We start from the raw sequence: 10,897 nt of genomic DNA, 5'->3' as shown, positions 1-10,897 counted from the left end.
AGGGCGGTCCAGGCAAAAATTAGAGACTAAACAAATACTATCCCGGTAGGCTGAAAACCTGAAAGGGCAGCCTAGGCAAAAGTTAGGGAATGAAGCATACAACTGTGTTCCGTTCAGCTGCCTACTCACCATCAAGATTCAACACCTCAAAGACACCGATCAGTCCAATCACTTTCTTCCAACAAGTGAGGGATGAGATGCTCGAAGACAGATTGGCAATAGCAGAGTTAAAACTTGACTGGATTGTTTTCACATAGCTATTTATCTTCATAAATATTTTCCAAAGCTTTCTGACAATTTCCCTACTTCTAGGATTGTTGTCTCCCTGTGCTAACCAGCCTATCACGGCTCTTTTTCAAAAATCAATGCAGCTTAGGCTCAAAAATCACTATTTTCGCTTTTTCTGTTTTGAATACGTAAACGTCCCCATGATAATTTTGAATCATGTGCATTTGAATATGATTGATGTTTACCAGGAAAAACAGGAATAGCATTCAGGAAATGTCCCAATTATCTGGACATCATCCCATCAGAAGAAAACCACCAAGAGAAACGCATTTCTCAGCAAATTCCTCAAAAAGATTTTCTCTTCAAAAGAAGTCTTATCCCCCAGCAGGGTTGTTCCAGATTACTATCTTCAGAAGGTGTGATCCCCGCACCCGGACTTGGTCAGATAGTGCATCGGAGGATTATGCATCTTCCTCATTCCCATTTGAAAGGGCATCAGAACTTCCAGCTACCTTTCATTCTCAAGAGATATTCAAAGATCCTTCAACAGAATACCAGGGTTCTCAAAGAATTTCCCCAGCCAAGGGTACTCAAACAAGACAAAAGATCATCAACGATCACAATATAGTCATATTCAGATGACTGGCGGAAATTTATTTTCCCAAATAGAAGCTCGACATCTCACATTCATACATCACATATTCATATTCATACATCATGCATCATGCGCATATTCATACGCATATTCATACACAACATCACATGCATATTTCTCCGGGAATACCTCACATTTACATGCATCATAAACATTGCATATCACTAACTTGATTTTTCAGGTAGACGGATATCTTCAACAAAGATGTTCTCAATCACATGCAGTGTTCACCTGAATTCCATGAACGGTTCTCTCAGATATAATCAAGCCGAAGATTCATTCTGATCACTTACCAACTCAAAAACAGACATCACAGATCTAAGTCGATACCTCAGACGGTTCCAGAACGATCTAACATTGAAGATCTAAGTCGATACCTCAGACGGTTCCAGAACGATCTAGCATCACAGATCTAAAGTTGACACCTCAGACGGTTCCAGAACAATCTAACATTGCAGATCTAAAGTCGATACCTCAGACGGTTCCAGAACGATCTAATATTGCAGATCTAAAGCGATACCTCAGACGGTTCCAGAACGATCTAACGTTGCAGATCTAAAGCGATACCTCAGACGGTTCCAGAACGATCTAACATTGCAGATCTAAAGTCGATACCTCAGACGGTTCAAGAATGATCTAACATCAAAGATCTAAAGCTGATACCTCAAACGGTTCCACAATGATCAACTTTCAAAATCTAAAGCAGAAAAAACTTTGGACAAGTTCCGTAGCAATCATCCTCCAAGACTTAAAGCGGTAACCTTGGACGGTTCCGAAACAGTCAACACAAAGACTTTCAAATCCTTCATCAAGATATAATCAATGGATTCATTCTGATGAACAAACCATCAACCCATTCACCAGGTGGCATCTGAAAGCCCATCTCAGGTAATGTGTCAATCTGCCAACAACATTTCGCAGACGACATTCAAATGCAACTTCCAACATCTCTTCTGATCAAGGTAAGTGCAAATTTTCAGGGCATCTAAATATTCAATCATCTTCTACCTTCAGATTTCAGACAATCTCTTCAGGTTTAAGAAGATTGAATAGGGGCAACTGTTATACCCCAAAATTTGCCCGCATTATTTTTCAAGAAAACTCCAATCTGAAAATTAAAAGTCTCATATAATCATGGATTTTTATTTCAACAAATATCCTGACATATGAAACACTTAGTTTTTAGAATTTTTCTTATACAGTAATTTGGCTTGCAGTTGAATTTATTATTACGCAAACGCCAAATACTGTTTATTACTTCACACATGCTATTTATTTATTTACAGATAAATAGTACTGACACAATTGGTACAGAGTTAAATCTTTTTGCAGGCGCAGAATCAGGAAACTCAGACTGTACTGGTAACAAGTAGATTATTATTATCTTTTGTTTCCCACTAATTTTGGTACTATATTCCATTATTTTCAAAAATCTTTTCAAATCTCTTTTTCAAAAATCAAATCCTAACTTTATTCTCTACATCTCTCTTTTTCCCAACACTATCATACACTTTCTTTCAAATCTTATTTCCACTCAAATTTTCCTTTTGTACGGAATCACATCATTCCCCAACGTCTCTATCCTCCTTTCCATTCTATAAATACCTCCCATTTTCTTCCATAAAATCTCACATCAAATTCTAATTCATCTCTCAAATTTCCACTTCATAATCCATCCTTTCTTCTTACCCGACAAAATGGCAAAGCGGTGGGAAACGTGTTTTCTTATGGTCATCACCATTGCTACGGTGATCATGTCTTTCTTCTGTCTACATAGCCCGGAACACTGTGGACCTGGGATGCTTATGCTCCCAATCATCTACATGTTACTATTTGTAGCATGGGTTATCAATCGTCATTCTTAAAATTTGTCGTATTTCTTATTTCTTAAATGTACCGTTTATTCGTCGTACTGTTCAATATAGTATGTAATATTTGTACTGTCAGTATTAAATGTTGTACTATTTGTCATAATATTGCTTAATTACTCAGATAATATTTTATGTGTTTTCTGCCAGTCAAATATTCATTTTTCTGTGCATTAAATGATTTTCAGGGTTATTATCGGTAATTTTGCCCGCATACAGTAAATATTAGTTATTTATTATGTCTGTGTTTTTAACAAGTCATGTAAATAACTTTCATTTTTCACATAAAACAAAAACAACAAAAAAGAAAATTAACTTTGACTGTTGATTTTTCACTCTAACTGATACGTCAATACCTGAACAGTCAGTCGACAGCCAAACTGCTGGCAGTACAATTCTCAGTGTTTTGTACCATCAATCAAATCAATCTTTCACAATTCAAAATTCCAAGATTTTTGTTCTAGAAGTCTTCTGAATATCACGCGATTAGCAGAGACTCAACACTGCACAAAAATCAGGTACGCTTAACTGTCTCCTACATAAACAGTCCCTGACTAGGGTTTTCTTGTTTTTACAGGAGAAACAAGTTTTTGAGAGCTCAAATGGATTTCATGCACATCCATATATCTCAAAGTACCATCATACAAATTTTCAAACTTCAATTCACTCAGACGCACCGACAGCAACTCAAACAGTCAACAGACGACCCGTTTGACCAAAAAAGTCAACAGACAGTCAAAAATGAAATTTTTTGTCAAAGTCCATATTTTGTCAAAGGATTCATCATTTGATCATTGGATGATCATAATTCATCAAGGAAAGATCAAAAATCAACAAAACCCTAAGATTCAAAATTAGGGTTTTTGCCTGAAAAGTCAACTCAACTTTGACTGATCATAACTCTCTCATCCTTCATCCAAAAAATTCAAACCAAAGCTCATTTTGAAGGAAATTCAATTATCTTTCAAATGCCATTGATCCCATGGTCATTGGATTCACCATTTGAAAAATATGATCAAAGACATTACAAGTCATTTTCAAAGTCAACAAAAAGACACTTTTTTCAAAAGGACACACAAGGAGCATCAAAAATCATTTTGACATGAGACCAAAGGCATTGGTTAGAGGACTCTTTGAGGTTTCCAAAAAGTGCAAGATCTCCTTCATATGACAAAAATTGAGGGATTTACACCTTGTTGAAGTTGGCTAAATTTTGGAAAATGCATAAAATCAACATTGCTCAAAAATGCATTTTTTCCAAATGGGGCCAAGTTTTCATGGTTCAAACATCATTTCCATAATATAATGGGCCTCCCACGACCAAGACAAAGCCCACAACATTTTTATCCATTTTTTGATTTAATTTTATCATTTAAGATTAAATTAAAAAAGGAAAAAAAGGAAGGATAATATGTAGCTTATTTTCCAAGCATGACTCATCAAATAATCACTCCAATTCTGCAGCATGAGATACAAGGAAGGTCTATGGCAAGAGGTGTGGAAAAATTAAGCAAGAGTTGCTTGATTCTTAAGCTAAAAAGGTCAAAATTTCAACAAAAGCAATCAATGCTTTTAGCTTCAATTCTAAGCACTTCAATGCTTATAAATAGGCTAGCATACTTTAGTAACAAAGGGAGAACGAATTCAGTAGCATTCATAAGCACATAGCACTCTTGTAACAACTTGTAATTTTCAAAGAAACTTGAAATTCGAATTTTAAGTTTCAGTCAATTTCAATACAAAATAAACATTCAAACATCATCTCTGAGCTTCACTGAAACAATTCCAATCATTTCCAAGTCTTAAACCTCATTGAATCGAGCTATATAGGCCACGGTTTGTTCAAACTAAAACCAACTTATATCTCATAACACACGCATATTTAACAAGATGTAGATGCATAATTGTCTTTGGTTTGAAGCTCTGGTCGTTTCTGGAGCTTCAATTGGATTTTAATGGCTGTTTGTAGCATATACCATTTTAGGGTTTTCTTAGCTCAAAATTAGGGTTCTTCATTAGGGCCAAAATTAAAGCAAATAAAGGGCATGGTTACATTCAGTGGAACAAGACGAGTTGAATGGTACCATCGCGCCTAATTTCTATGCCTGTTTACCCCTATTCGTTATTTTGCAGAATTAGGGTTCATCAATTATAGCGCTTTTGCATAAAAGCGCTGTTGAAAGTGGCGTCTAGAGGTTGAAGATGATGCGTGTCCTCCTCCTATTGGCTGGCACGCGCGCGCAGTTTTTTTAAATTTCCCACTAATCAAGTGTTTTGCAGGTACACTAAGTGCCATGCGCCTCAAAATCTGAACCATCTGATCCACTATCCATCCAATCCAACGCGCCAGATCATGCAGCTGCATCATGTTCCTTCATTCAATTTCCACATCTGATCAGTATCCTTTTATTTTTTATTTCTATTTTAATTTCTTTGCAAAATTAATTAAAAATAGTTTTAAAAATCCAAAAAATACACAAAAAATATTTTTAGACTTCTAAAATAATATATTATTTTCTGAAATAAAAATATTTTATTTTTCTTCAAAATTTAAATATTTTGCATACTTAATTAGTATATATTTATATATTTGCTTTTTAATTATTCTAACCAATCAAAAAATCATAAAAAAATTGTTCTTCATGTTAAATATTGTTTATATATTATAAACTAATTTTTTACATATTTTGAATAATTTTCTCTTTAAGTTTTAGTTATTTGTATAATTATTTGTATAATTATGTATTAATTAGCTTAATCAATTTCAAATCAATTTCAAAAATCCCAAAAAAATTAGTTTTGTTTTAAAATTAATTGACAAATATTTTGTACATATTTTAAACTTAATTTCTAGGTTTAAATCTATTTTCATCTTTTTTTCTTTATTTTAATTTAATTAATCATGCATTAATCATAATTAAAATCAATCATAAAAAATCCAAAAAAACATGCCTTTTATTTTTCTTGCAATTTAAATTCCTAGATAAATGTATAGGATGTCAAATTCATGTAAATAGGCTAGTTTACATTTCCTGCACAATCGATGTAATAGCATACATTTACTTTCCGCACTTTACATTTCCGCATTTTAATTTCCAGCAAATATAAACTGCGTGTATGTCAAAGATAAAATTGAACCGTTAGATCACTAACTTCAAAGATAAAATATCTGAATCCAAACACAATCACACTTGCACCTCTTAAGGTAATCCCTTCTCATTCTTTTCAAAATCAAAGTCAAAATTCTACTATTTTGAGTACAAAATCGAACCTTGCGTTTATATCCGGTGAAAGGATAGATTTTTAAAGGAAATAGGATAAAGACCTTACAACTCAAGGTAGACCTCCTAGTTTGCTTGCTCAAATCAAAACAAACAAAATTCTCATACACTGTTGTTTTTCAAAACAAAACTTTCAAAAAAGACAATACTTTGTATACATCCAAACACGGATTATTACAAAGTTAACGTTCTTTTCAAAACATCTTTCGAAAGATAAACAAGCATTTTGTATACATCCACACACGGATCATTACAAAATTCAATTTACAAAAGTATTTGAAACCACATATTAGCATTCTAAAGCAATTGAAAAGTGATCGAAAAACAAGTGAGCTAAGCAAACTTAAGAGCCCATGGATAACCATGGATACAAAGGGTGTTAACACCTTCCCTTTGTATAACCTACCCCCTTACCCAGAATTTCTTAAGGGTCTTTTTTCTGTTTCTTTTATAAACCTTTCCTTAATTGGATAAAATAAAAGGTCGGTGGCGACTCTGTGAATTTTCAAAATGCGAAAGCATTAAGCGATAAAAAAGAGTCAGTTCACGTATCTCTCCAGAACAGAGGTATGGCCCGGGATAAAAAACGGAGGTCCACAACAGGATTGTAGTTGTTAGGGTTTGTGCATAATTTGATTATAGTAGATATCACCTAGGACTAGGGATACCCTATAATCACCAATTAAATCTTGATAAAATAAAGGCTTAGTTTCATCTTATTCCCCTAAGGACTTAGGTATTAGGTTGAAAGATCAAAGGTTTTCCCACTAAGGACTTAGGGGAACACATCTTAGAGGTTTGGTAATAGAATACCATGAACTTGTTGAAGAGATCTGAATTCAGGGTTGTTGCAAGCCAAAGCAACCACTCACCCTAGCATGTCTTTTACAGTAAAAAGAACCAACTTTATTATTCCGCTTTTATTTATGTGTACGGATTTATTCCACATTCCACAAACTATTTTTTTGTTCAATTGAATTAAAATTAAGAAGCAGTATTTCCTACGTAGTCCTCGAGATCGATATTTGGGTTTAAACCCATTATTACTACATCGGTGAAAATAATACACTTGCTATTTTTCCGATCACTCCCCCACAAGCCAATCCACGCGCGCGCAAGGATTTTGAAATCAGATGGATTCTGCACATGCCGGTTCACGTACGTATGACGTACCCTCAACATTTGGCCGTTAGATCAGTTTCCAGATCCATCCAACAAGCCTCGGGATGCAGGACTACCATGGTCCTTCAAAAGCCAACCGCACCAGATGTTTACGCTAAGTTTCTTATTTTTTATTTTTTTTATTACTAATTAGTTTCTAATTATTTTTTTCTTAACACTAAAAGACTTTTTTTTCCAAAATTATTTTTTCTCTTTTAAACTAAGTTTTCTTTCAAAATTTATTTAAATAAAAATAATTTTAGTTAAAATAATTTTAATTAGGTTTTAAATTTTAGTTAAATATTTGTTAATTAGGGTTTAATTTTAAAAAAAATTATTTAGGATAATTAATTTAATAATTAATTAGGTTAAATAATTAGGTTTAAATAATTAATATTCGGTTCGATTGTATTTAATAAGCGCGCTGATTATTAATATTTGCTTATGATTAAATAATATATTCAAATAGGTTTATTTACTAAGGGTTTTAACCGATTCAATTGGTTACGATGATTAGTAATCCCTCATTAATTCATTATTCGTTTTAATCAAACCTATTAATTACGATGATTAACGATAAATAATTCCCTTCTAATAATTTATTTAAAACACATCAATTTGCTAACGGTGATAATCGAATCAATCGATTAGAATAATTAGCAATTCTTTATTTAATTTGTTAATTATGTTGATCGAACCTATTGATCATCGCGATTAATGAAACATATAATAATCAGGGTTGTACGCCACATCAAAACACAAATTCCTTTCACAAACTACGAATTTCAAAACTGCGATAATTTCAAAATTGCGATAAGGTAATTCAAAATACCTTCACACATTCATACTAATTCTAAGGCATACAACCCTGCCCCGAACTACGTAGACTCTGATCCTCCATAAGGAGGTACGTAGGCACTTGGATAACCAAGGCGAGTCCCCTTCCCCAAAACCTCAGTTAGGTTTAAATCTCACTTTTAACCCTATTCATTTTCTGTCATTAGCCATAAACCATAAACCTTACCATAATACTCTTACAAACCTAAAATGCAAACCTTAGGAAAGGGTTAAGGGTGCCTAACACCTTCCCTTGACCTGAATATAATAACTTACCAAGAATTCTCTAAAAATTTGTAGGGTTTCCTATTCGCCCTGATAGAATAGGTGGCGACTCTAAATATTTAATTTTTAGGGCAGGTTGCTACAGCTGGCGACTCTGCTAGGGATCTGGGGATAAAATAATTGGTGAACTATTATGCTCCTAGGTTTGGTTTAAGGTTTAGGGTACAGGGCTAATTATTAGGGTTTGGCTAAAATTTCAGGGTTAGGATTTTGGGGTTAGGGTTTAGATTTTTATTAAATATTTAATTTAATTTTCTTTTATTTATTATTTACAGTAATTTTTTTTACAGCAATTTAAATAAATATTTGTTTAATTGAATATTTGTTTTTTTATTGCATTTTTGGGTTATATATAAATTGTTGTTAAAACCTAAGTGTGAGAATTATCCTTAAGACCAAGGGATACTTGCATCGCCTATGAGTCTTATTGATAATTCCACTTAGAGTGGGTTGAATATTCGGAAATGTCCAAAACGAGGCTTGACTTTGTTGAGGGCAGGACTGGGTATTTGGCTGATCTCTCTGAGAACCTACCCCTAAAACTCGAACATCATGGGCAAATGAGTTGTTCTAAAATCCAAAGAGACAAGAAGTCTCGGAGGCTACGAACGGCCCCATGAGACATTTTTAGAACATACCAATGGGAAGGGTAGACTCCCTAAGCCGTTGCGTCGAACCTATGAACTTAGGGTTAGGTGCTTATAATATGTTTGTGATTTATGTACTACGAATATCTGCGTTTTAATTTTGTAGGTCTTTCTACGCGATCCTTAGCCTGTAGGGATCCTATTTCCAAGATCATGTCCTTCCCACGAAGGACATCTCCATTTATACACGTTAATTGGCCTCTCGATGGTCATGAGACCTAGTGGCTGTCTTGAACAGTCACCATGTGCCTACATCTACGCACTCCCTAGCCAGCAGAGATTCTACTTCTAAGATCGCACTCTTCGCACGAAGGACATCTTCGTTAGCATACGTCAATTGGCCTCTCGATGGACATGAGATCTAGTGACTGTCTTGAACGGTCACCCCATGCTTGCTCCCGCGCATCCCCTAACTTGTAGGTTTTGGATTTCCATTTATACATCTTTCATCCCTAGCCTGTAGGGATTTCACTTCGTCCGATATCATCCTTAGATAGGTTGTGTTCCGCATAGAGAACCTTCCCACGAGGGACAACTTCGTTAGTACACGTCGAACGGCCTCTCGATGGCCATGAGATTTGGTGAGTGTCTTGAACGATCGCCAGCTTCTACCTTCTGCGTACTCCTTAATCTAAGGGATTTTCATTGGCGCGTCATAACATCTAGCTTGCAAGGATTTCACTAGGGTCTAATGTCACCTCTAAATCCGCATAGGCTATCCTTTGGGTTATATATGTCGCACGTCTACATTGCATTACATATAAGGAGTCATAATATACACAAAAGAGGAGTCTTTTGCATGCACATGCATTTGCATTTTTCGTACATTCATACATTTACATTTGCACTTCTATGGGGAGAGAAGGATGAATTATTGATGAAAATGAACTTGGTCTTACAAAAAGAAAAAGGATGACTTTCACCATGCCGGCCACATGTCGATGCCTTTTCGTAACAGGATTGTAAATACACTAAAAGTTGTCATCGAGCAAGGATTAGTTCAACAAAGAAGTTTCCCCATAGATGCACTCAAGAGGTATCTAGTCATAAAGGGGTTCATCTTAGAACATAACAAAGCTTACAAGGACACTCTATGATAACTTGGGGGGAAAGGGTCAGTCCAACTGGGGAAATATCCTGAACAAAGATGCATAATTACGATGGAGGGAAGGCGACATATGTTAGCTCCCCACCAAAGGGCAAAAGGGTCGTAGGTTTTCTATATCAATTTACAAATACTAAAGGTTACAAATGGTGTGATACTACCCTTAGAACAAGTGAAAGAGGTTCAGTCAAAGGAAACTCATGAAGTTCCGGAGGACGAAAACTCACCGCTAACAATTTATTCCCGACAGGTTTGACATGCCCAAGGAGAGTTCGAGGTTACCCTTTACTTCTACAAGTCTAAGAACTAAGGAGTAAAACAAGGTCATTGGATTAACAAAGGAGATTGTCCTTAGGATTAATAGGTGTTTATCATGTCAAAATTGCAACCCCTACGATCGCTAAGTATTACCATGTATAAAAGTTGTACCTTCTGATTAACAATTCTAATGGGATAACCATGCAGGTTTTGAAGTAAATTCATTCGCTTCATTCTATCACTACTACGACTTCCCACTCGCACCCTTCTATTCTATTTCAATTTCAATTTCTGATTACTAACAAACTTAAGGGAGAATGACGAACACAAATAACTAAATCTTGCTAAACATATGCTTTCAAGGTAAGACCGAGTCGACGATGTAAGGCATTGTTTCAAATCCTAAATAGTGGAGAAATAAGGAGATAATCTGTAGTCAACCCCCTCGAGCCAGGAGTTGGAGTTTGTTTCTATTTTTCAAATAAACCTTAATTTCAACCAGGGGCAGGGTAGATTTTGATTAATTCAATGGTGTATTTTGTGGTTAAGAGAATAAGCCAATCCAAGCAAAG

This window comes from Vicia villosa, linkage group LG5 (assembly GCF_029867415.1).
Source record: "Vicia villosa cultivar HV-30 ecotype Madison, WI linkage group LG5, Vvil1.0, whole genome shotgun sequence".
Taxonomy (NCBI): domain Eukaryota; kingdom Viridiplantae; phylum Streptophyta; class Magnoliopsida; order Fabales; family Fabaceae; genus Vicia; species Vicia villosa.
Note: the sequence above shows the minus strand (reverse complement) of the source record.